At 39.4% G+C, this 27,450-nt stretch overlaps 1 protein-coding gene across 16 annotated transcripts in view; it reads right to left on the bottom strand.

The window, feature by feature from the left end:
• The window catches only part of DST (dystonin), a 309,801-nt gene that overhangs the window by 210,355 nt on the left and 71,996 nt on the right, over positions 1-27,450 (bottom strand). The gene's annotated exons all lie outside the window — the stretch shown is intronic.

Genomic DNA, 27,450 nt, shown 5'->3' with positions numbered 1-27,450 from the left:
CTAACTTTTAAGAGCTATAAATACTACTTATAGCTGCCAAAATCCAATTAATTATTAAAGTATTTAGCAATTGAAAAATCTCTTACTATATGAAAGTTAGCTTTTTTAATCACAATACTTTTTGACTAGAATATCCCCCTTCTTCCAACATGCAAGGAAGAGCTACAGCTTCAGTCAGACAAAGGACTCTCTTTCTTTTAATCCTCTATAAAATAAACAGGGATGTCCACTAACTCAGATACAGGACCCGGCCACTGCCAGCAGTTTGCTCCCTGGCATGGGAGTTAGCATCAATGATCACCCACAAAATATTGAGAAGAAACAATAAAAGCAATAGACTCAGGGTAAGAAAGCATCCCACTTATGAATGGAAAGTATATACATGTATTCCACTGAGCCACGTTAGAGAAGCACGAGTTCAGTTATCTCCGCAAACCTATGTACGGTCACTAGCCAGTACAACTGCTACAGAGCCCATTCACAGTCTCAGAGCTCCCCAGAGCAGGAGTTGCGGTGCGTTAGGACTAGGACCATCTGTGCAAGCCTAAAATGGCAAGATCCCTTAAGACCCTGTACAACAAAACTGCAGCTGTTTCATTGACTCAGGCTCTTTGTAGTGCGGCTGAGAATGAGCAATGAGGTCAGGCAGCAAAACAAGACCCCTTCTGCAGCTACTGCCATTATTAGAATATTTAATCGGATCCTGTATTTTACATTAAAAAAAATACTGTTGTCAGATTGGTCAAAGTTAACTTAAGTAAGAAAAAAAAGAAAAGAATCTCAGAAGATCCATATTCATGGACTTTCAAGTCTCTGGTGTGATACTGAGGTCTTTCAAAATGGCATGAGATCATACAGAGTCCATTCTGGGCCAAACTGAGCACCGAATGCTGTTCCTAACAGTAGTAAGAAATGAGTATTTGGGAACAAATGCAAAAATGACAAGCAAAAGCCTGTGAAGCCTTTGTATACTCCTCCCTTATGTGACTCACAGACTTTCTACGTGCTTATACATATCATTGCATTTAAGAGTCATAGATGTATTTTTTTCCTGTTATTTTTTCCAATCCTTTTTTAACACACCTATAAATTCTGCAGCCACAGTTCACTATGGTAATGAGTTCTTCAGGTAGTATACACATACTGTATACATGCACATTCATCTCCGTACAGAATAGCTGCTGTTCCCTAAATGCCTGTTCCATGCCACTCAAGACACTCCAAGCTTCTGGCATATGCTTTTTCCACACTTTGCAGCTCCACACTCTCTTATTCTATTTTGGGTTCTGAGGACCCAAAAAAGAAGAGTAAGAGACGAACTAAAGAGCAAAGCTGCACTATTGGAGAGAAAAAAAAATCTGGCAGGTTAAGAAAACCTCTTGCTATGTACACATTTCCCTATAGCCTTCATCTAGCAAGACAGCATTTCTGATATCAGTTATTCATCCTAATTAGGTAGAAGCTCTGGTTTGGTAGATGTGCAGAACAGAAAAATCCAGAAATACTTTCACTTGTAATCATTCCATTATGGGTAGCTGTTTTAAAAGGAACACAAGTTTTTCCAACTACAGAATTTAATATTCCAGCCCACAAGTGTAAAACGTGTCTTTTTTCCTAAGGTAACCTCTGCTAGTTTGGACTAACTACCACAAAAATTTACACTTTGGGAAGTGTTAACTGTGATGACAGTAAAAAAAAAAAAGTTAAAAAAATCCACTTCCTTGTATCTTGTTAGACCATGCAATCACTATTAATTGCAACCCTATTTTCAATTAAAATGCTAACATACATGAAAGAAGTGATGCTTAGTACCCCTATTCCTTTTATATATGCATATATTGCACAAACACTCTCAGAAAAACTGTACCTGGCATACACAATGTGTAACAAGGAGGAAAGCTGTCACCTGTCATGTTGTGAAAAACACCAGTACTAAAAAAAAAAATAAAAATAACAAGACATGAAACCCAACACACCACAAAACTGATTTTTAATCAAAACCCCCAAATACTTCCAGAAAAGCAAATGAACACTGGGAGGAAAACACAGTGCAACAGTATTCAGTCTACTCGAGCTTGGATACCAAATCAACCCCCCCCAGATGAAGTAGAAAACAGGCAGTTGACAGACTAAGGAAGGAAACCCGCTGAAAGCCTCGAGAGAGCGTTCCCCCCAAGAAAGTTCTGCTCTGTACCGAAGGCAGACCTGCCACCCTGCCAGCCCAGCACCGGGCTGTGGTACTGACCCACGCAGCACATTACTTCCACCAGCTTTGCGCTCCAGCCCTTTTCATCTTCAGCAAACGGTCTCATTCCTTCCTTCCAAACTTCAGAGTTTCTTTTCTTTGCAGGGAAAGGAGAGCCAAGGAGTAACCAGGGCTTCTCCTAGCTGACAGAAAGTAGTAACTCCCCTTTTTTAAAAAAACAGGAGCAAACAGCCCATCTGTCACAGCAAGCAAAGCTGCAGGCCCTCTGGATTTAACTCACAATAAATAAATTAAGAATCTATGTTTGGGGTTTTTTAACTTTCAGGTGCCTTAATATACATTTGAGTACAAATGCTGAGCTTTTCAAACCAGGAAGTCTATTTTTTTTTAACTCTACCAGCAGTGAGTAGCAAGGAAAGAGCATCACCAGTGCTGTTTAAACCAATGTAATTTAAGAATGCAGTTGAGGCAGGAGCTGCAGAAAGAAAACACATCTTACTAGATCATCTGATCTGTAGATCATCACAATAAACCCTCAATAGTTAATTAATCAACTTGAGCTTCTCTGCTTTTACCTGTTATTGCAGACATTATTCTGATATATCAGACATACAAATTTAAAGTCTCTTATGCTTTATGTGTCTGGAAAGTACCTCAATAAAATGCCTCCAGTCTTAATAGACCGATGCCTACTTTATGAACCTATGCTACAACACAGCAGCATCTAAAGAGACTCCAGATTAGAAAATCTAGACTTAAAAATTAGTTGCCGCAACTAAGGTATCTCACTGCATGTTCTTGTCATTCCTCAATCCCAAAGACAAATTCAGGTGCCAAATCCTTCTAACACTGATGCCCCCTTCCACGAATCCCTATCACTTCCATGGATCATAGTGTCTGCACTTCTCTAGAAGACAGGCTTGCTACCAGGCTTACACCAACAGCGACATGTGGCACTGATGACTCGTCAGTGCTCTCCTGGGGAGAATCATAGAATCATTTAGGTTGAAAAAGACCTTAAGATCATCAAGTCCAGCCATAATACTAACACTATCAAGGCCGCCACTAAACCATGTCTCTAAATGCCACATCTACATGACTTTTCAATACCTCCAGGGATGGTGACTCAACTGCTTGCCTGGGCAGCCTGTTCCAATGCCTGACAACCCTTTCAGTAAAGAAGTTTTTTCTAATATCCAATCTAAACGTCCCCTGGTGCAACTTGAGGCCATTTCCTCTTGTCCTATCACTAGTTACTTGATAGAAGAGACCAGCACCCACCTCACTACACCCTCCTTTCAGGTAGTTGGAGAGAGCAATAAGGTCTCCCCTCAGCCTCCTTCTCTCCAGACTAAACAACCCCAGGTCCCCCAGCCGCTCCTCATCAGACTTTGCTCCAGGCCCCTCACCAACTTGGTTGCCCTTCTCTGGACACGCTCCAGCACCTCCACGTCTTTCCTGCAGTGAGGGGCCCAAAACTGAACACAGGACTCGAGGTGCGGCCTCACCAGTGCCAAGTGCAAGGGGACGATCACTTCCCTGCTCCTGCTGGCCACACTATTGCTGATACAGGCCAGGATGTCATCGGCCTTCTTGGCCACCTGGGCACACTGCTGGCTCATATTCAGCCGGCTGTTGACGAACACCCCCAGATCCTTTTCCACGGGGCAGCTTTCCAGCCACTCTCCCCCAAGCCTGTAGCGCTGCGTGGGGTTGTTGTGACCCAAGTGCAGGACCTGCTGAGTGGTCCTCTCTGCCCAAGGCAACCTGAAATCACCTCTGAGCAATCACACCAGATGCCAACAGCTTGAATGAGCAGAACAGTACGCTTGCTTGCACACTGACATGAGGAGAGGCAAAAAGAGCGCAGGAGTACAAAACCTTCATTTTCGAGATGAGCTGCAAATTTCTGAGCTTCTTTCTTCGTTCTAATGGTGAAAATATCAGTTTGGAGTTTCTCCACCTAGTGACAGACTTACCAAAAAACCTCCTTTTCTTAGGCAGCTTTTTGCATTGCTAAGTTGTATTTAGCTTCTCTGCTGGTATTTGCTTGCCTGCATGAATGGCCAGATAGGCAACAGGTTTTTCTACGTTCGTCCAGGTATTTATAAAAGCCCCGATAGGCATTATTCCTTACTCATGTATAAATCCACTAATCACTTTGCACATATTGTTGCTATTTACAATACCTATTTATATTCAATTCAAAAAGTTGTGTTAAAAGAACATTGTTAGGGTTGCAAAGTGAAGCACTCAAAAGTGGAGTTAAAATAGGAATTAAAACCTTAATACAACCTTCTTGGGAATATACATTATAACATTTAATTAAAAGATTTTATTTTTTTTCTTAAAAGATTCCTGTCTACTGCATAGAAGGGATGCTACTCATTTAAGGAACAGCTATTCAATAATGTATTTCATGTTGTTGTTGAATACGCAGCATCAAACCTATTCATTCATCATTTTTCAAGCACTGAAGACAAAATTCATTTCATGATAGGTTTTCTGCTGGTATTCCTAATACTCCTTCTGCAAACTAGACCCTGGTATCTCAAACGTCACACTCAGAAAACAGAGCATAATTAACATATAATCTCTTGGGAAAACATTTGTTTTACGACACTCACCTAGAATCACAAAGCTATACAAGAAATAGGGGACAAATCCAATTCTCCAATCAGCACTGAAATGCATTATCTAGGAGGCCCTGCTCTCTGCTCCTGCAAACTTGACCTTAACTTCTCACAGGCCTTCCACATCTGTATGAATTATTCCTTCTCAGTCATTAATTAAGAACCAGGGGACCTCCAACAAACCCATCACAATCTGAAACAGTCTCATTTCAAACAGGTCTGGTTTGGAGAGTTAAAACTATAGAATTTTCCATAGGGAAGGGTTGAACAACCTTACTAAGAGGTAATTACCATTTTTCCTATCATTAGTGGGCATGTCAATTTTGACTATGTGAAAGCTATCTCTGTTATGAAGAACTGGGGTTATCCTTGATCCTATAGTATCCTAAATTAGATAAATTTAGAAATGAATAAAATAAAACTCTGTTATACAGTAAAATGTATGAGTACAGACCAATGCTACGAACTATGTGTTATCATGTCAAATTCTCATTAAGAACATACTGCATATAAAATCCAACACACTTTGGCAATGACTTCCGATAAAAAAAGAATAATCTTTCCTGCTATAAAAATATCAAGGCTAAATTAGCATCTGTGTTTCTAACAAGATGACAGCTATGATGAGGTCTTGTAGAAATGCTAAAAAATATTCTGAAAAAATAAACTTAGGGCCCTCATATGGGGATTTCTGCATATCCAACCCCACTACAACAGTGAAGATATACATTGAGTCTTCAAGCCTTATAGTTCCTGCTTTTGTGGGGTCAATATTTACTGTATGAGAAGAACTACAGGAAAACAGGGAACTCTCAAGTTATTTTCAACAGTTTCTAACTTTACCAAAAAAAAAAACCCAAACCCAAAAAACAAAGCAACCAACCAACCACACCAAACCCAGGCCTCTATGAAATAGAATCATAGAATCATTTAGGTTGGAAAAGACCTTCAAGATCATTGAGTCCAACCATCATCCATGCCCACTAAACCATGTTCTGGAGTACCTTGTCCACGTGCTTTTTGAATACCTGCAGGGATGGTGACTCAACCACTTCCCAGTTTAGTGACCCAGAACTAGAATGGCAATATACATTTAGTGTTTGCCATGAAAGATTAGCTTCTTGGCTAAAGGATCTCTACTAAGTTCTTGTTATCTTCACCCCCAGAAGTCCTGGCTAAATACGAGTTTTCTCAGAGTAAGTTCGCCTGACAACCCAGCTTTTTCTTAGGTATTTTCTTCCTCTAACAGAGCAATATTTTGCTACAGGTAGTGCTTTATGTTTTATATTTCAAAATAATACCTCATGCATTTTAATATATAATGGTGCTACTCTTAAATCAGCTTTTCTTGAAGAGAAGAAGTTTGTCAAGCTTAAATGCATCATTTTATATTTTACCACTTCTGTCATTTTTTTAACTTGATCAGCTGCCCCTTGGATTTATGAAATCAGAACATGTAACATTTCTTGTTTACATCCCTGTTGGTGTTCACTTAACAGGACAGCTTGAGGTTTGCAGGAGCTTGCCTTGGAGACAGCATTACATTACTTCTTTTTTTAGATGGACTGAATGGAGGCCTTGTCAGCCAAATACAAAATAAGAGGATAACTGGAGACAAACTGGTAAGGTACACAGTTTAGACAACACAGAGGAAGAAAGATAGTAAGGGCATGTAGCAAGGGAGAGACATGATCCATATATATTTAAAGGAAGAATAAAAAAAAAAATTAAAAAATAGTTTATGAGTCTAGAGAGTGAAATCTGGAGAAGAGAATTTAGGATACACATAATGACAGGGTTTTACCCTGTTGGAACAACTGTCAATAAAAATCAAGGGACAGCAAGATAGACAAAGATTCTTACACAAAGAACATATCCTACTATTTAAGAAACCCAAGCAAGTATGAATGCTGTTAGGCATTAGTAAGTAAGGCATAAACTCTTGAAATTCATTGCCTAATTGAGGCTCACTTAAAAACAACGAAAACCTAAAACTCTCTTTAAAGTCATATTTCATCCAGGTAAAATCCCTTCATTTCTCTTTCCCACTTACTGCTTATTGCCATCACTTCCTCCTTTGTGACAAGCTTCAATTTTAACTGGCTCACAGATGTGAAGTTTTAACTACCACTGACGTGTTCCATGCGTACACAAAGGGGCATGAATGATGCTACCATTACATATATACAAATGCAGCTTTTCAGAGAGAAGGGTAAGGCACAAAGTGCTTCTTTCTCACTACTTTACTCCCAAATGCCTGAAACGTGGAACTGATGCAGTGCCATAGAGTAAGTTAGGGTATGCATGAAAAATATCCATCAGCAAGCAGAAAATCTAAGGGAAAGTTCTCACACCCAAAGTGTTTACTATTTTATGTGTAACCCTGTAAGAAAAGCTTATATTATGTGCTGGTGTTCCCACCACTGCAGTATTTTTAGCCACAAACCACCCAAGGATGAGAAAAGTACCCCTAGATTCTTCTCTTACTTCTACCAAGGCACCCACTACCAGCTGCTGTCAGAGAATAACACCGGTGAGGCCAAACTCTGGGCTTCCCCAATGTGTCTCACCATCAACTGCTACCCTCACAAACAGAAATATTTGGCAATTGGCACCATCTGACCTGTATTTCTTCCAGGAAATGTATCCCACTCAATTACTGCCTCCTCTGATGAGGTCTGCATTGATATGGCAAAGTTCTTTCAAAAGAGTGGTGGTTCTTCTGCATACTCCTATCAGGCAATCCATCGGCTCTTACAAAGCTTAGTTTTATATGTCATGTCAGATCATACATGCACATAGTTACAGAAGCAATTCAAGTTTACTCCTATCCTGAGCTTTGCAATGTTAATTTAAATAGCAATGAAACATGAGCCTCAGTTTAAGTCTTCTCTTAACTTTGCTGGTTGCTCCCATTACTCTGTGAAGAATTTAAGCCTCTCTCCAGTTTCCTTCCCTCTGAAAAACAATCGCATTTTTCACACACTGAGGTGAAAGGTCACATACACAGTTGATCTGATTACAAAGATGAATCGGAATAAAAGTTTTGCCCATTTATTCTAAAATCTGATGCCCCTTCATGCTCTACTTTTATTAAACTCTGGACTACAGGCATCAAGAGCTTAGGATGAACTAGAACTTACGTGTTTTTCCTGGAATTACAGCTGAATAAGACCAAACTCAGACCTCACTTAAATTAACAGCTAACCTTTACTAATTAAAGCTCCCATTGGCTCCTCTATCACTAGGGTTCAGCCTTCATGACATAAAAACAATCCATGTTTAATATCTCCGATATATTTTTCGGAGTATTTTTATTTCTCTTTCACAAAATAGTAATGCAAATTTTACTTGCCAAATTATTTCTATGGGTATGCATTTACCTACAAAAATGCAAATGTTTTCTGAAAAAATGTTCTTTAAAGAAATAAGCAATGTAATTTGTAGGCAGAATGTGAACTAAATTTGATGACTGACATAAATGCACCGAAGACTGGGAAATGCTCAATTTTATAAAAGTTGCTGGAGAATACATACTAAAAATGACAAAGACTGGAAATAAAATGGGAAACTTTAGCATTTTATTTTGCATTATATTCAATCATCCCTTACATGCCATTTCCCAATGAAGTGGTCTTGACTGCAACAGCTGCAAACAGAATCCAAAGATATCACCCCTTCACCTGTGTTTTAGTTAATGCATGTTTGTTCACCCAACTCCAGTGACCCACTTCCCAACCTTGCAAATGAAGCAATGAAATAATACTGCAGATTAATTTGTGGAGAGAAGACTTAAAATATTACTAAAGTTAAATGTTGTGATCTGGAACAATACTTACTTTTGAAACTCTGCAATTCTTCATATCGAAATACCAGGATAATGTTTGATTAATATGTCTATTTATTAAAATGGATAGAACAAACCATAAAATCTGAAATTAATTTCTTTGATATGTTAGCAGTATACTTGCAATGAAATTAAAAGGCTTGCAAAATCAAAAAAAAGTCTTCAGTCCACATGAACTTTCTATTTGCTCTGCCACTGGCTCCTGTAAAAGGCTTCGCAAAATACAGCGCTTTTTCTTGAAGGTATGTTGCTACCCTGCTGTAAAATGAAATGTAACATTTAGACTCATATCCCCATAACAATCTGTTAATCAATTAGATGGGCTTATCAGGGCTCAACTGTAGAGTCAACAATAAAATCATAACCTTAGCTGCACCGTCCCCTCCAGCTGCACACACACCAGTTGTTCATGTATTGTTTCTTAAACAACAGACCAATTCTGTATGCACACAAGTAAGTGCAGTTTCCCTGAGTCTATGCAAGATAAAGATCTCGCAGAACTCCATGAATCAACCAGGAGGAGGAGACTTCTCTGGAGTCCAGGGAGCTCAAGCTGCCCACATGGTTTGGGTAAGCTTGCCTCCTGGCCTCAAGGAAGACCTCAGGCTCCTGCTGACAAACTCTGGACACTCTTTAACAAGCTACTTTGGTTAAGTGTAGTAAAACAGCTGTATCTGGAAGCATGAATTGACATTCTAGGCCACAGACAGATTTTTCAAGCTGTGGCTAAACTCTTCCCAGTTTCCAAACTAGCTGCTTCCCAGGTATATCAGATCATGCATGACAGCACAAATGTCAGACATGTTTGACTGTAACATCAACATTCATAATCCAGACTGATACAGACTGGTATCAAGAGAGATTTGCTGAAACAGAAAAACAGAAGGCATAATACAGAATATTGTTCTCTGTTGCCAACATAGTTTGCTAAAAACAAAATAACTTTTTCATATTTTTGGAGGTCAAGAGTTTAATCCTAATTGCAGAGGAAGGAGTAATCATAAAACTCACTTTGACAGAGCTATGACCACCTCAAAAATCAAAATAAAGACCATGTGCAGACAAAACCACACACAAAAGCTAAACTGTAAGAATGACTGGCTCACCATTTACGCCTGTGATACTCTGTAACACACTGCACCTCAACTCTACAAATGCAGGCAAACATGAAACCACAATAGGCAGTAAATAAATGCTTTGTGAACTGAAAATATTCAAAGATTTGCTAATTGCACACCCATCTGGCTCAGTAAGAAACTGCACTCATCAAATTCTCACTTGGACCTTTTTTCTCCCACTACTTTCTATCTATGCTTGAAGCAGGATAAAGAATTCAGCTGGCCTACACCTGAAACACGTGGGGATAACTAAGCTGCATAAAATCTCTGCACGTTGCCTGGCTTTACCATCCTATGCAGAAGATGCTATGTAAATCTTCAACTACTGGAACAAGAAGTATACTTCTGATACGATTTGCAGGAATGTAAATTAAGGATTCCCACCCCTGTATGGAAGAAATATTGTTATTTTAGTGTGTGCACTTACACCAAAACCCAGACGAACCCCAAGGGATCGCTTTGTATTCACAGGATCTTGGTCAGCCAGCACCTTATACTGTTAGTGTAGTTAAGTAGCTACCTCATATCTAGTCAGAAATGAACATGAAAAAAGACATGAAATAAGCTCAAAAAGCGTTTTCTAGTGTCTTCCAGACCCAGTAATGAGTGTTCCAAAAGGTTTAGAAACATAAATCAAACAAGGGTCCCAGCCCCTCAAAGTTTACAGCTGAAGTATTTAACAAGAAATCAACAATGGATACAAACAGACCACAGGAGAAATACGAGGAATTAATTAAATAGCAGTGTTACCTATAAGCCTGTTCCATTTAGGGAGGAAAAAAAAGTCAATATACCATTTGACTTTCTCATTTAGGCTTTTAAAAAAACATCATTAACCAATTCAGATTAACTAAACTCATGTAAGAAAACAGTCTTGTCCTCTGCAGCACTATAGATATCCATGTCTGGTTCTTTTCTGACCAGAAAATCACTCCCGGGCAAGTACTGCATTAGCACGATATCCTGTGAACAAAATTCCTGAAGCTTAGTGACTTTCCAATGTATTTCCTTTCGTGCAGCCCTCTCCCTCAAGCCCTATAGCAGGACAGATGCTTAACTACTACAAAGGGCCCAACAAAGCAGAACTCTACAGATGGCAGTGAGCAGCACTGAAAAACTGCCATGAAAATATTTGGTTTCTAATTTAATCCAGTTTTCAGTATTATTTTATTTCTGCCTTTTATATGAGAGAGAAGACCCATGTGAAAATGTCACATCCAGCTATCAAGACAGGTAAAACCTGCATGTAGTCCAAACAAAAAAAATCTCTAGACAGACATTACCCTGCCCTGCAAGGTGTATCATAGCACTTCTTGACTTGTGGCTGTATCACCCCTTTTTAGATAACCACCCCAACCAGAATTTAAACAAATAAAAAAAAATAAAATACAAAAACACAACAACAAAACAACAAACCACAACAGTTTGGGTGTTTTGTTGTTGAGTTGGGGTTTTTTGAGTGATCAAGGAAGTTTTGATACAAATTAAAAATGGGTTTCTACAACACCAGATGACAGCTTATACATTTAAAATGTTGATGTGAGTTTTAACAGAAATCCCGTACTGGAAGGATGTGCCTCACCAAACAGCAAAAGGCTTATGAGCCTAAAGCCTATTTCATCAATCCAGTGCAAACTCAGGTCACAGCAATAAGCAGCACTGCACTAAGAAAATCGCAGTCATTTTCCCCAAGCCCCTAGAAGCCAGTGGAGATCTACACTGACTCTGTGCATTTCTGTCCTTTGATTGAATCCTCCTGCTCTGGTTTTTACACTCTCCCTTGGAGAAAAGGCAGAGGGATACATTCCAAGAAATCTATGGAAAAGTCCTGAGAGAAGAAAAGATGACCCAGAATAGTGTTCCCTTTGCAAACTGTTCAGCTAGCCTTTGAAGTCCTGTGCTTGCAGTGACTGTACTAACTCCAAACTGTTACAGAGTGTGAAGAACTGGAGGGAAAGCAGCGATGTTTCCATGTGACAAACATAGCCTCTAAACAGCACTGTTTACATCACTGTTTCCTCAGTACAAGCTGAGACTGTGAAACTTTAATGCAGCATACAAAGTACATGAATATACCCGCTAGCGAAGTCAAGAGAGAGCTTGAAAAGAGGGGATACGGGCAGAGATCTGTGATGCTGGGTTTGGCTAAGTCAGTAGGTCTTGCTCTTCCTCTGACCCTCAAACACTCTGATACGCTTACATTAAAGGAGATTAATTTGGTTTGCATACAGTGTCAAGTTAACTGGAACAAGAACCAGCATCACTGGCCATTAAAAAAAAAAAAAAATCTCACCAGCTGATGTTTACACCACAGACGTGTATGGTATTGCTCAATTCATCTCCACCAGCACACTCACCCATTGTTCTCCCTTCAGTCTCATGAACAATGAAAGATTCTCCACAACAAAGAAACGTAAAAATAACTACTAGGGATTTTTCTATGTTGCAGGAAGACAAAGAACACACACACTCTGAAACCACTATCAGACTCCCAGAGATTTAATGACAGCTCGTATTAAAAAAATAGTTGGTAAAATATTTAAGTAAAAAAGTATCCCAGCCAATTCCATTTGAAGAGTTGGCCAAAGAACATGCTTTATTTTTAAAACAAGCCTACAATGATTTGGAAATTTCATTGACCACTTTTCTTGATTACCACACAAACCCAAGTAAACGCTTTCACTGAATTGAACTGTTTCAAGTACATTTTGTGTCTCACCGGAATCTCTAGTCTTAATCCACCTCACAAAGACTTATTAGTAAAGCATTTTTTTCATTCATGTAAAGAGAAGCCAGTTGATTGAACTGTCATGCTAAGATGTGCAAAATGATATTTATTAGAAAAATAGGAAAATTATTTACTTAAAAACTGAGATGTGACTGCTTTTCAAATACAGTCTTGCTATACAGGATATAGTGTTGCTATACAGAATATACAGGTGTACAAACATCTGGAAAAGCAGTGGAAAGCAAGTGGAAACAGCATGGTATGGGGGAAAAAAAATAGAAATCTACCTGGCAGGCAGGTGGCCCCTATCATCAAATTATCTCTTCCATCTTATTCTACGTTTCAGAGAGTCTAAAGCATGCAAACTTGCCAAGCATTTATCCAGCTTCTGCATCTCATCGTTTAACACAGACTTACCATATGTATTCACAGTCTATGTCAAAATGTATCTCTGCCTTTAACTTTCACAGAGAGCTGTGAAAGTTTTGTATGAATTTTGGTATGATCACAAAATTCCTCCTCTTTATGAAACAAACACCCTACCTATGCTAATAAAATTAAACCACATAATTTCTCTATGTGGCTATGCTGGTGCTATTAAGTTAAATGTAAGAGCTGTGAACTTAGGATACAGAGAAAGAAGCAATAGTTCTAATTTAATTACATAAAAGTTATCCTGAAATAACTATCACTCTTTCTGAAACTGAATTTCCACACATAAACAACCAAGTAAAATGATATATTTCATTCAATGATCTGTTTCCTTCCCATAGTCATGGCAGCATGTATTATGAAAATACAGTATCATTTGAATCATCCATGATAATGATGCAAAAATGACGTTATCAAGTCTTGCGACAGTACTAAAGCGTATTGAACAAAGGGTCAGTAGGGCTTGGCGATGATGTTCAGGCAGGTATCTGTTTCTTCATTAAACTTACTAACCACCTAAATGCCCCCTCCCATCTGATCTAACTGCACTGCCAGAGCCAGTCTGTTAGGATTTTACTCTGTGGTGCAGGCACAAAGGCAGTGCTGGAGGAGCTGGGACACCTTTGCTCTCCTGATCCCCTGGAGTTTGGGATGTCTAAACTCACCTCAATACACACCCTGTCCTCCTTTACCTGTACGCAAAGGTCCGTGGACCTCTGATGACTTCATGTTAATAGCAGCTCCGTGCTGCTCCATAGATAAGAGAGGTGTCGCCATGGATGGAGATTTTAAGGTTTCGAGGAGATGAAAAGGTCACTTCTGAGAAGTCATTGCCATGCATAAACAGTGACTCAAAAACCCACACAAGAACAATGGGCAAAGGGAGTTTTGAAAATGGCACTGTCTGAAGAACAGGAAAATTTAAGGAATGAGAAATGATATGGCAGAGAGCTGTTGTGTGGTACTGAAGATAAAGACAAGAAGCTTGTACACTTTATAGTGGAAGAGGAGGATTCCAGGACAGCAATGCAGGAAGATGATGATTTTAGCAAAAACGTATGTTGAAATGACTGGTTAAGCTTGGCATCTGGAGTAGCATGAAAATGGATCCTATGGCACTCAGTACAAGACTCAGACCTCTCCAGGGGACAGCTTACACTGCACACACAGAAAAGCAAAATTTCAGAAGCACTCTGTAGTCTGAAACTACAGAATAGGAGCTCGAGAGAAGAGTCACATGTTTCAGCCTTAGCGACTGGTAAGTGCTCTCAACATTGACAAAAAAAATAGGAGGAAAAGGTGACCTAACTGTGGAAATCTACAGTATGGACGCATCCAAGTGAAGGAGTCACAACAGCATTTCTATGTAAGCAATGGAGAATAACGAGGTCTTTCAGGATTGTCTTTTCTCTGCTAATCACAAAACAGACATACTGATATAGAGAACGAACGGCTTATTGCTTAATGGTTGTCTCTCTGTAACTTTACATACCAAAGACTAGTGTTTGTCAAGGATTAAGCCTGACAGAGACTGGTATTTGGGAGCAATGAGCAAGAAGGAACCATGAGCGATCACAAAACTTAATTAAATGTCTGATGAATTTACGATATTGTTAAGAAGGCAGAAGCAGAGGCCTTGCTTGAATAGATAGGGCCAGAAAAGATAAGAACTCCTGCCTTTGTTCTCGTCCTTAATTATCTCATCCTCGTAGATAATTTAGCTTAAACTAGCCATATGATTTTACACCACTAATGAAAACTTAGATAATAAGAGCACTAACAAGCATTGATGTATCAAAACATGTAAAGGACCATACCGCGCAGAATCACCTGAGGAGGGTCAAGTAGCGGACAAGTGAGGAAGACTATGAAGACCACCAGAGACCTTCAATGCGCCTACATAAAGGACATTTGCATAAGCTAATAGCTTCCCGGAAAACTAATGAATATGTGTAACATTTCTCAGAAATCTAGTGAATATGTATGTAGAGCATGTACTTAACCTGCACAATTAGGCCTGACGGTGTGCACGATAAGGTGGAGCGATCCCCCATGCATCCAGCGTTGCCAATAAAGAATACCTACCTAATAGTTAATCAAACTACTGTGTTAGTTTCTTTGAATCAATACACAGCTAACTCACAATAAAATATCTCCATCTGCTCTCAAGAACCTAACCATAAACCAAGGGATATTCCAACTATTGAACTGGAAGTTAGCCTGGAAGAAAATCACTTAAACCACTTCAATTTACAAATTTTTGGTTTTGCAATTTCTACAATTAACATTTTTATTCCGTTTCATATCCTTTGTTACTGTTAGTCTTAAAATTAAGTCATTTGAACATCTTCAGTAAATGACAAAGTCAAAAAACAATCAAGTTTTGTTTCCAGACATGTGTACAGATACTACATTTTTTCAACAGCAAAGAAGCTTCAATTATCTGAAATGCTTGTGCCCACAAGCTGGGCATCCAGGAAGCCAGAGTTTGAAGAGGCTTCCAGCATCCTTCAGATGTGGAGAACTAGAAGTATACAAAAGGTTTGTAGATCTTGTCATACCTTTACATCATAAATTGACATATTCCAGTATAAACTGGACTAATATACTAGCTAACGGAAGCTTACTTTCCAAAATCATTGTACCAAAGAACCCCAAAAGATCCTCCTTTTGGATTTAGCTACCTAGCTAGAAGTGTAAAGGTACTCAGATTTCACACTAATTATAACACCAAATGAGTGCACTTGTACAATACATGTCTTCTGGAAGTGACTATACCCATTTATGAGCTCCACCTCCCCTTGCTCTGAAATAATTAAGCCTTTTGAGCCTTTCATCCCCAAAGGTTTCAAAAGATTTCTGTAGCCAAATTTTCAGTTAGTCTTACTCCTGTGTTTTAAAAGCCATACTCTATATTCTTAACTCAGCAAAATATAAATTATTCACTAAACCCCTGACAGCCAATTTCTGTTCTCACAGGACTAAAAATATGCATACGCTGACTTCAGCGGTAGCTCATTTTCTTCATTCCCGTAATTTGATTTTTTGTTGTGTTTCATTTACTCTCATGGGAGGAAGATGGAAACCAATATGGTAGAACAGCGAGAATCATTGTTTTCTCTTGGAACTCAGAAATATATAATGTATTTCAAGCTTACAAACAAAAATTACTTTGTAGGCAGAGAGAAATCATGAAAAACATAACTAGAACACAAGTATTTCAGAAAACTCTGAATCCTGGGAAGAACACTAGATCAGAATATAGACTTATCTGTAACTTGATTACAAAATTCATCACTAACTTAGCCACTGTGATGGCTTTATTCCATGTTTGCCTGGCTCCCTTTAAATCTTTAAAGATCTAGAGTCAATAGGAGATTTATGCTGTAAGAGGAGATGAAATACAACCTTAAGAAGTCTGATGACTATGAGACAGAGCACAAGCGCAAGAGACAGGGTGACAGTAAGGGGGGCTGGCTGAGTGACATGCCACCTGCCTGTCCCAGGCAGAGGGATTGATTACCACCACCAGAGCTGCCAGACCAAAACTTGCCTCTCCGTCCAAGTTGGGATGTATTTTTAGTCTTTGCAAATATTACTGGACTATAAATGGATTTTGTTCTAATAGCTTTTTCTTATTATTGCAAAGTAGAATTAACAACATTTTTCTTTTACACTGAGATTTAACATCCTAAAAGCAGAAATCTTATGCTAACTAAGAACGATCATGAAACCTCATGAACCTAGGTTAGCCCACGACCCGAAGAACTTGCACACCGACACGTGGCAGCCAAGCACCAGGTCAAGGATGGTCCCTGGCGCACGAGGTTGTGTGACAGAACTGAGGAAAGGAAACTAGGTGACAGAAAATGACCACGAAGGAGGAAAGGGGCTCCTCCACAGCCCTAAGACAGCCAGATGGACAAAGTCACCCCCCACAGTAGAGCCAGACCCATCCCCCTGAAACCAATAGCAAACTGAAGTGAAGGTTAACAGGATGAGGACTGGGTTGAGCAGGTATGGTTTGGTTTTGCTCTCTGACATGTCACCATGGTATTTAGGGACAAATCAAAGCCTTGTCATATATGCTGTGACACATATAAGAAACACCACAAACAGAGTTTCTTAGGCCAAAATGGCTGTTTTGCAGCTCGAAGACATGGCCAGGGCCAATCCAGCCAGAGGGGATATGGAAGGGCATAAAGGAGGTCAGGTTATGGCACCCAGTCACATACATCAACCACCAAGCACCAAGCTCCCTAGCTGAACTGTTGTATTACCCAAACTACCTTACTAAAAGCAAGCTCAGGTCCCACCTAAGAATCTCTACAAGTCTCTCAGTCCTTTAAAGGGAGGACTTTTTTCTTTTGAAGAAGAAGAAGAAGAAAAAAAAAAAAGGGCTAAGAGCCCAATGCTTGGCTTGTAAGCCTCAAATAGTTACTGCCTGAGATAAAAGGATCAAATGAATTAGTCTGAAATTACTGTAATGAAATAAGATACAGTCTGCCCAGTCACAAGATGCTGACAAGATGTGAAGTACTTGATTTTACAGTACTGCAGTAGCAGTGTGACTACAACTTTGGGGGGAGAGAAGCTTATTTTCAATTGAGTGGGATTTTGTTAACAAGTGGCTTGTTCTACACATCAGATTTGTTCTAGACTCGCTGCAGCAAATTCAACCTCATGAAATTGGTATTCTTTCATGTAAGGTACAGCTACAGAGAATTAACAGACCTGACTATAAGATCCCCTAGAAAATCAGCAAGATTTTCTGCTATTAAGAATGAAGAAGGTATGAATGAAATATCTTTTGCAAAGATGCTCCATGAACCCCATACAGACATGACTCAGCAAAGCCCCGACAGAGAGATCTTCTGGAACTGTTCCTGTGCCAGAATGGGACTATGTATTTCTTACACCTAGATTACCACAAGAAGTATCAATTTCTGTGAGTCTCATGAAAGACTTCATAGTTATACAGACCATAAACCTGAAACAAGGAGTAATTGGGGCAGATGCTGCAGCAGTGGTCCATGACTTACAAACCAGTGAGCAGGACAAGATCTTTCAAGCAAAGTCCAGGATGCTTGTGCTACAAGAGATTTTTCAAACACTACACTTTTACAATCTGAGAAGTAAAGATTACTGAATATTAACAATCGACAGGTAAAGCTGTGTTAACAGGCAGGCCTAGCACCACTATCGCTTCAGAAGCAAACATTTTATAGGCTAATGGCTTACTGAGGTTGTACACCATCAGAAAAAAAAGCAAAAATACAATATTTATGAATGTTACAAAGCTCAAAGGCAAGATCAGAGACTAGTCTCCCAGGCAGATCAGTATTTTCTCAGAGCAATTACACAGTGCTGAGGTTTGCCTCCAAAATCCCCACAGATACATGACACTGCCACTGAGGGAGAAGAAGTTTATTCAGAAAACCTTGATTTTGCAAACCATTATTTAGAACAGTAGTCACAGCAGCAGTTCTGGCTTCTGTAAAAATATGATCATTTACAAAGGAACAGTTTTCTTAAGATGGGCTCTGACAATGTTACTGGGGGGGTAAAAAAAGTGAACCCCTCTCTATCTTTAACTCTTTGCTTCAGGTCTTCACTGGACTGACTGAACCAAATCAGCAGGACTCTGGATGTGTTTACAAGCATAATTCTGTCCACAGTTTTCAAGGATATGCTTTTCTTCTTTTTTTTTTTTTTTTTTTTTTAAAAAATCACACAGCCTATAGCAGAGACATTCCTCGTTTTCAGGGACTCATAGGCACTGTAGGTGTAAGGGATCTTGTCTCCCCAAATCACATCCAGAACAGCTGCACAAAGCCTACTGAGTAATAAAGGGCAAGAATGTCACCCTACATTAACAGCTCCAGTTACAACACAACAATAGCTATTGTTAAAATACTCAATTCTAGGCAGCTTGCTGGGTTACAGATATATAACCTAAGCTTCCAGATTTATGGTAAATAGAGTGATAAACTCAACTGTAGGGAAAAAATTCAGAATAATTTGTGAAAAAAATACATTCATGTTTGCAATATTAAAAATAACACAGATGAGTCATGGTTACCAACAGCAAACAGAAGCTCATACCCAGTTCAAAGTGGCTAGTTTAGACATCTTCAGAAAGAAAAGTTATAAATATACAAACACACTCACATTCAAATTAAATCCCCTTGAAATTAAGAAAAATCTGAAACTTAAATAAAGTGACAATAGATGAAAAGCAGTAACATACCCATTGGTCCTTAGCTGTACATATTTAGGAAACCACCAATGCACCAGAGTACTAGCTAGTGGCCACACTAAATGTTTTTACAGTATTTTGTGAATAGACTGGAAAAAAAATCTCTAAATTGCATTGAACCCAGCTAAATAAGTAGTTAAAACTAAGTATTTTTATATGAAATGGAATAACAACAAAGACACCAAAGCTGTTCATATACTTCCCTACAGACAGCGTGCCCTCGGTTCATGCCTGTAGGCATCGGGTAAGCAGTTTGTTACAGGACTCTGCAGATGAACCTGGCTGCGTCTGCCCCATTACCTAACTGGGCCCTGTGTTTGCACTACAGCACGAACTGTATTTCACTTCTCTCTCTTCACACAACTAAGCGGCGTGAGGGAAAGGTAGGAGACAAAAGACAGAAAAAGGATAACAAGACATTTTATTTCTTTGTCAGTTTGTTTATACTGTGGCAGTCACCAATTGTCTTCTATTGTGCTAAGTACTCAAAAAACACAGGAACAGACGGCTATTGCAAGCGTCAGGTTTTTTTCTTTTTTTATCTTTAGGGCGTCACTTCTGCAAGAACTGTTTTAAATGAAAGCCCCAACAGAGAAAAGGTTAAAGGAAGTAAATGAAAATAATCTTACAGCTCCATTTGTACTTCTCCTTGCACCATCCAGTCCATCAGCAATGAATACAGAAAGCAAAGTAAGATGAAGCAACACAATATCTGCCCAAGAGCACACATACATATTTTTATAAGATTATATATATTTATGTAATTTTATTTTTATATATTTAATATAGACTTAATTTAATAATTATATATAGAATAGAAATAAAATTCCAGATTGTTATGTGATGGGATCATAGAAGAGAAATATAATTTCAGAATGAAACAGCAAAGCCCCTTCTCCAGAAAATTTTCCCAAGGAACCCCTCCCTCCAATAGTAATTTTAGCATACAGTTTTATCATCCTAGTAACTATGGTGCAAGACCCATAAACAGGAAAAAAATTCAACGGGTTTGGGAAGGAACTGCGACAGAAAACTGCAGCTCAGCCATACACCCATCCTCATTCATTCTGAAGCCACCTACAAGGTCCATGCTGCCTAGGAGTCAGCTACAATTCCTCTGAACTAGCTCCTAGCACAAGTGTTGATTTCCATATTACTTGGAACTTTGCTGTAACTTTTCTAAATTAGCAATTTCAGAAATACTATTTTTTTATTTTCTTTTTAGTGATACGCTTAATTCTCACAGCTACAGAATAAATTGATAAGAGGGAGCACCTATTCCTGAAGCAGCCAAGAAACAAGAAGAATTTTTAAAAAATATTTTTAAACTAATCTCACCTAAATCAATGAACACCATTCGCCTTGTTATTCCAGTTTAAACTGAACAGACAAACTAGATTACAGTGGATTAAGATCAACAGAAATAAACCATTCTTCTAGAGGTAGCCTCTCCACCAAAGGAATCCTGTAACTGCATGTATAGACAAGCCCTTTAAATCCCACAGTTAAATTTTAATGAGTGGTATTAACACCTAGTTAGTGTGTTTTAAAGGCCCACTTATGTACTCTTTTGGCCAGATCTACCATAAAGATTTCCTGAAATTCTTATCTTGGATTTGCAACTTTAATATTACCAATTCCTATTCCAAGTCACAGTTCTTGATTTGTAATCGTACAGACTTTTAGCAAGGACTTTTAACTTAAAACTGAGGAAAAAAGGAAAAAATTAAACTATTCTGATAAAAGGCTAGGGCCTGTTCTTTCTACCACTTGTCTGATGAAGCAAATGATGACAACAGAAAGGCCTTTATCTTTTACACAGAACAGTCACAAAAGGAGGATGACACACACTGTCTGCAGTTTCAATGTATTTTTGGACAGAAAAATTGTGCGCAGATCAAGTATTCTTGGGCTCGGCTTCCAGGGTGTATTCTCCAAAGCCCTTTCTCCACCTATTACTGGAGCTCTTCTCATTCCTCTTCTGCAACTATCTGGCCTTTTGTGGCTCTCCTTCCTTCTTGCCCGCATCTGCTCCTAAATGTCCTATTCTTGGTCTCCTGCTCCCCTCCACACCACTGACTCTTCCCCCTTTCAGTTTTTTTGCCAGTCAATCACCATTCCTTCCTTGTGTTTTCATCCTTTTGATGCCCCTATCCCTACACTCTCACTTTCATCTTCCTCTTGTTCCTGTATTAAACTCCTCATCCACTGTACTCCTCATCCAAACACGATGTGCCCCTTTTCCTCTGTGTTACGTGAAAGTCAGCAGAAGGCGTGGATACACAGGGGACAACCCTGCTAATGTAATGTAATTGAGATGCTCAGCATTTAAACATCACAGCTCCACCTATAAAACACATTTAACTACATGTCCTAGAGGTGTGCGTGAGAGCTATGCCAGAGCCAACACAGAAGCTCTTGAAGACAGATGTTACATCTTCACCCTAAGTTTTATAGCCATGTCGTGGTTTAACCCCAGTCAGCAATTAAGCACCACGCAGCCACTCACTCACTCCCCCCACACCCAGTGGGATGGGGGAGAAAATTGGGAAAAGAAGTAAAACTTGTGCATTGAGATAAGAACAGTTTAATAGAACAGAAAAGACGACACTAATAATGATAACACTAATAAAATGACAGCAGTAATAATAAAAGGATTGGAATATACAAATGATGCACAGTGCAATTGCTTACCACCTGCCGAACGATGCCCCGTTAGTCCCCGAGCAGTGATTCCCCCCAACCCCACTCCCCCCAGTTTATATACTGGACATGACTTCACATGGTATGGAATACCCTGTTGGCGAGTTAGGGTCAGCTGTCCTGGCTGTGTCCTGTCCCAACGTCTTGTGCCCCTCCAGCTTTCTTGCTGGCTGGGCATGAGAAGCTGAAAAATCCTTGACTTTAGTCTAAGCACTACTTAGCAACAACTGAAAACATCAGTGTTATCAACATTCTTCTCATACTGAACTCAAAACATAGCACTGTACCAGCTGCTAGGAAGTCAATTAACTCTATCCCAGCTGAAACCAGGACAAGCCATGAAGTTATAACTGTCTTAGAGTAATCCTTTAATTAATTTTTAATTAGTTGCAGCACAAAGTTCTTCTTTTCCTCATTTTGAAAGCCAATGTTCTCCCATTTTTTATAAATGGTTTATGTGTTTACAGCAGGTTAACTTCATCTCTTAATTTTAGATCACTGCTATAGAACATAACCTGGCTGCACACATGCTGTTACTAAAGATTACGGCAGCAGTGTTTGCTACTAGTAAACAAACCAATTTGTTTATATTCCTTCTTTGCCACAAAAGCTTAACTAGTTTAACTTATGATCAGTCAAGTCACTCAAACTCTCCAAACCGAGCTCCCCTCCTTGCAGAACTGAGGGATGCAATTTTGCCTTTTTCAACACCTTTTGTTCTGTGAGTGCACTTGTAAACACAAGTTACAGTGCTCTTGCAGTTTTCTAGCCATGAAAATAGCCTTCGTTAAGGGAAGGCTTCTGCCATTGCTTCATCTGGTTCTCACCATCAGAGAATTAATCAGCACCATACTGGTACATAACGTCTGTAGTATGACTAGTAGTATGTCAAAACCCACCTCGAGTGCAAAGCCGGAGAGAGTAAAAGGTAACAGCCCCACTTGGTGTCCAGGAGTGATGGGGCGAACGAACCACCCACAACAGAGTGAAAGGTTCAAGAAACCTGTTCTAGCTGAAGTAAGCCAAGAAGGAGAAATGACTTTATCCTGGTGCCAGTAAGGAGCAGGAGAAAGGACAGGGACCACGTGAACAATCACATCCATCTCGAGCAAAACAAAGAGGGAACAGATGACCACTGCAGCATTTCTGCGTTTGTCTTCGGCTCTCCAGCAACACTGAAACTGAACTGTTTGCCAAAGAAAAGAAATTGAGGAGAAAAGATAGTGTTGGTTTGGGTTTTTTTTTTATTCCTACAACTTTTTTCATGGCAGGGGGCAGCTGGAGCCAGCAGCAACCTGGGTGCTGGGGGCATCGGGTGCACCCATGGAGGGGGCACCAAGGCAGGGGCTGGCAGCCAGGGCTCATCCCACTGCCCCAGCCAGGAACTGGGCAGCCAAGGGCACCGGTGCAGCCCCAGCCATCAGGTGCCTCCCTGGGGATGGGGACAGGCTAAGGCTGGGCCGGGATGTGGACTCATGCATGGGCCTGGCTAGTGGGGGCCATGGCCAGGCAGGGAAGGGCTGTGAGAAGCCCAGCTGTGGCATGGCTGGGGGCAGGGGCTGGCGGCACTGGGGGGGGGGGAGGGGCTGACATGGGGTCCTGGGCCATGAGCAGGTGGGGGGAGCCCTAAGGGGGCTGGGCAGGGACAGTCAGGGCTGTCAGTGCTCTCAGAGCCTCATCTTTCGTCAGGTCCTGGCTGGATACACCCCAGTAAGCTGCAGGTGAAAGGCTGAACCATGTAAAACTACCATTTAATCTGAACAGTTTTAGCCTAAGTACAAGATTCTGCACAAGAGAATGCAGGAAACAGTATAATTATTAAATACAGAATAAGATAAAATCATAATCAGCTGTTTAGCAAAAAATGAATAACTACACAGGCAGCTGATATGAAATTAGCTTCAGTTATGCCAACTGGAAGTGGTAGGTCTGGGAGGGACAGAGAGGCAGAGGTCAGCATGGGCTCTCCATGGCCAGGAAAACCAGGGTAAGCCCTGCTGCAAAGCAGCCAACAGATATAACTAGGGTATATGGACCCTTCTTGCATCATCATAACCACCAAGGCAAAGTAATCAGGATCTGTACTGGCAGGGAATCTACACTACCACCTGTACATACTCCCAACAGCCTCCTTCAACCTCAGCCTCCTAAGAAAGATTTAGTTTCATCTCTGCATAAAATCTATTGAGGCTGATAATTTAGTAAGCATAGTAAGGGAAATTTTAAGATACCACTGGAACATCAGCTGGGTGCAAAGGTTCAGACAGAATTACTTTCAAAATTTTACTCTAAGAGTTAAGCATCGCCACATGTGCTACCTTTCCCATTCATAATAATCCAGTGAGCAAGGATAAAGGATTCACCTGTATTCTCACACAGACATTCAGAAAGTTCTTTTGCTAGCATTTAGGAAATCATGGCACTTGTAAAAAGCACATATACTCCTGAATTTGGACGTCATGAAGAATTACAGCAGAGGTCACTTTTCTTTAAAACTACATACTGCTGACGTGTTAGTAATTATTTTCTGTTCTTCATAAGCAAACCACGTGGTGTTCAACCAGGAAGGGGGTGGGTGGGGGAGGAAGTATGACAACTACAGTAATTGAGAATATCAAACATTCAGAATAACTAGGATGAAACACAGTTATTCAAGTAGGACACACATGTGAAATAATCCACTGTTTAGTAACCAACAACAAATTTATACTCTAATAAATACTACTCACAGGTTTATACCATTTTTACAGAACAAATACACTATTTTTCTTTTTTCTTCTTTTTCTTTTATCCCCTATTCATGCTTACAGACTATCTAAAAGTCAACTGTGTTGTTGACTTTTTTCCCCCAAGGCAAATACAGTTATTTAAATAACATAAAACTAACTTTCGGGTTCTGCATGCACATTAACAAGCATCAGAAAACTGAAAAAAAAAAAAAAGAAAGTGGGGATAAAGGGAAGACAAACTGTGCATGATCTGTAAAACAAAGTGCTGCCTTCATGAAGAACATTATGTGTGGCACTGTGAACCCTTGGGTTCAATTCCTTCCCCTGGAACCACAAAATGACCTTTCCGTGTTGCCTAGCAGGAAGACTGAAACTTCCTCAGCTGACTTTCAACCAGGCATGGAAGAATCTGAATGTATGGCTCCCCTCTGGAGCCCTGCCAGGGAGAGGAGAAGTACCCCCATTGTAGAGCTTACCTTCCGACACTCATAAAGGCTGCAGTAAAGAAAAAGAGTTTCCAGAAGAGCTGCTGTGAAGAAAATGAATGTTCTCCCCAACCAGATAATTTTATTACATTTCCTAAGGCCTTCTGCTAGAGTTAGACATAAGTGGTATGGAAAACTGACATAAATGAGCAATAAAAAGACAAGAATGTTATTTAAAAAAGCATGCCCTCATTTTTCCTGTAGCTGACTCTGAAAGACTTTTGTTCACACATTAGAAATGAAAAAGACAAATATAAAAAATGTCACATAGCATGAATGAAAAAAAAATCAAGGCAAAGATTTAACATTTTCAAAGAAATAAAGACTATGAAAGAACAGTTTTATATTATTATATTATTATATTTTTTTAATGTATATAGACTACTAGTCAACCAACCTTTTAATATGTTGGTATCAGGCTGAACTCATAACAGGCACTCACCATAACAAAATAGGCAGAATTACAACTGCATGCCAGAATGATGTGGATAAAGTTTTTGTAGGTTTTTTTGTTTGTTTTGTGTTTGTTTTTTAAGAAGTCTTATCTTGCAATTGTTACTCAATTTTAAGTCTCCATTAAATATTCTGAATGAGCATGAAAAATGGCAAAAAAAAAAATCTTTTGAGTTGTACTGAAAAGTTCTTTTAATAGTAATTGGAAAACAAAAACTACCAACTGATTTTTAATTTTTTGCATATTAACATTAAATGGCTTCTTTGAAAGCACAAAACCACTCCTTACTTGAATTTTACATTAATTTCCACATTACAAAGCTGTTGTCTGTGGCTTCTGAGCTTCATGGTTATTAAACACAAAACATGGGATTCCCCTGGTCTCAGAAACAGTGTAGCTGCTGTACAAACACATAAAAAGGGGGGAAAACAAACACACACAAAAAAATCAACTGCAATTTATAATGCATGCAACTGAAAGATATTGACTGATGAGCTAGGTCATCTTCACTAGCAATATAACCTCTTGTAAGAGACATTTTAAAGTTACAAATGAAACATGCAATAGAATTCCACAAGGTGTGTAGATGAATTTGTGTATTAATGCAAGCTATTTATCTTCTCCAATGTTAGTCCCTGTGATAAACAGTATCTATCAACAGAGCTTACAGAAAACAGTCCAACTTGATGTCAAAATGTAGAGAAATAGTAAAGTTAAAGTTAAAATTTTGCAATGTATCTACTTTTGTTTCCATTTAGGAAAGATGTCTTGGTTCAAAAACTTGATTTTCCTAAGTGTGATTTACATGAACAGCCTGCCAAATCTTCCCACTTCTCTTTTTAAATCATCTTTTTATCCCATCACTCCACACACTCCCACGCACTTTGTTTCCTTCCTACAAGACACAGATGTATCCTTATCTGCCACCTATCCAAGCGGTACCGTAATATAAGCATTTAAATAATAATGATGGGTCTGCCTTGCATCCACACAACTCCTTTGGGAAAGTTAAATCACCAGTGAAATTGAGGGATTTCAATCACTATTCAACAGAAGTAAAACAACAACAAACCAGGGCAAAAACTATGAAAAGAAATGGACTATCATGTTACAGGCACAATTAAGTCTTTCCCCATACTCTCACATAAAAACATTAGGAAGATTTATACATTTTGAGAATTATTTTCTCCTTTGATACGGAGAGCTCCTGCATCAGTACAGGCTCTTACTCTCCATGTCACACATTAAGCACTGTGTAATGAACATACTAAACACAAGTCAGCTGTGTTCTTCCTCTTCTGTGGCAGGTCCCAGCAATAACTTCACGATGCATACACACATTTATCATGTAGACTAAGATGACGCTATGCTGCTGCTATTACTTTTGAACTGTTCTTCCCTAACTTGTTTAGCGCTGAATGATCTGCCCAGCACAAAGGAAAGATCTTTATGGGTCATCACACTCCATGCATCACTCAGGGATTGTTCCGAGATACGTAAAAGACCCGAATGTACATATCCTTGTAAAACATCAGAGATCTAAAAGCACAACAGCAATTTCTTCTGGGTGGCAGCTGTCAGTGCCGCCAACTGAGGTTTAACAATGAATATTTCTTCAGGGCAGGTTAAGAGCTGACTTAAGCCACGGTCTGTTGAGCTGGTCAGAAAGAACTCAGGAGTCTGACACTGTCCTCTGCTATTCTAGCAAATAAACCATAAGACTTCTGCTTTTCAAGTGAAAAAATAAACCCATGATTTTCAATTTCCTTTCATTTAAGAGTTTCATCTCTTAATCTCTTTCCAATCATCTGTTGGAGGTCCTTGTCATACTTTAATCTTCTTTTACATCAAATGCT

The sequence above is a fragment of the Accipiter gentilis genome, chromosome 16, assembly GCF_929443795.1.
Source record: "Accipiter gentilis chromosome 16, bAccGen1.1, whole genome shotgun sequence".
NCBI lineage: Eukaryota > Metazoa > Chordata > Aves > Accipitriformes > Accipitridae > Astur > Astur gentilis.
Note: the sequence above shows the minus strand (reverse complement) of the source record. Positions and strands in the feature narration are given on the sequence as shown.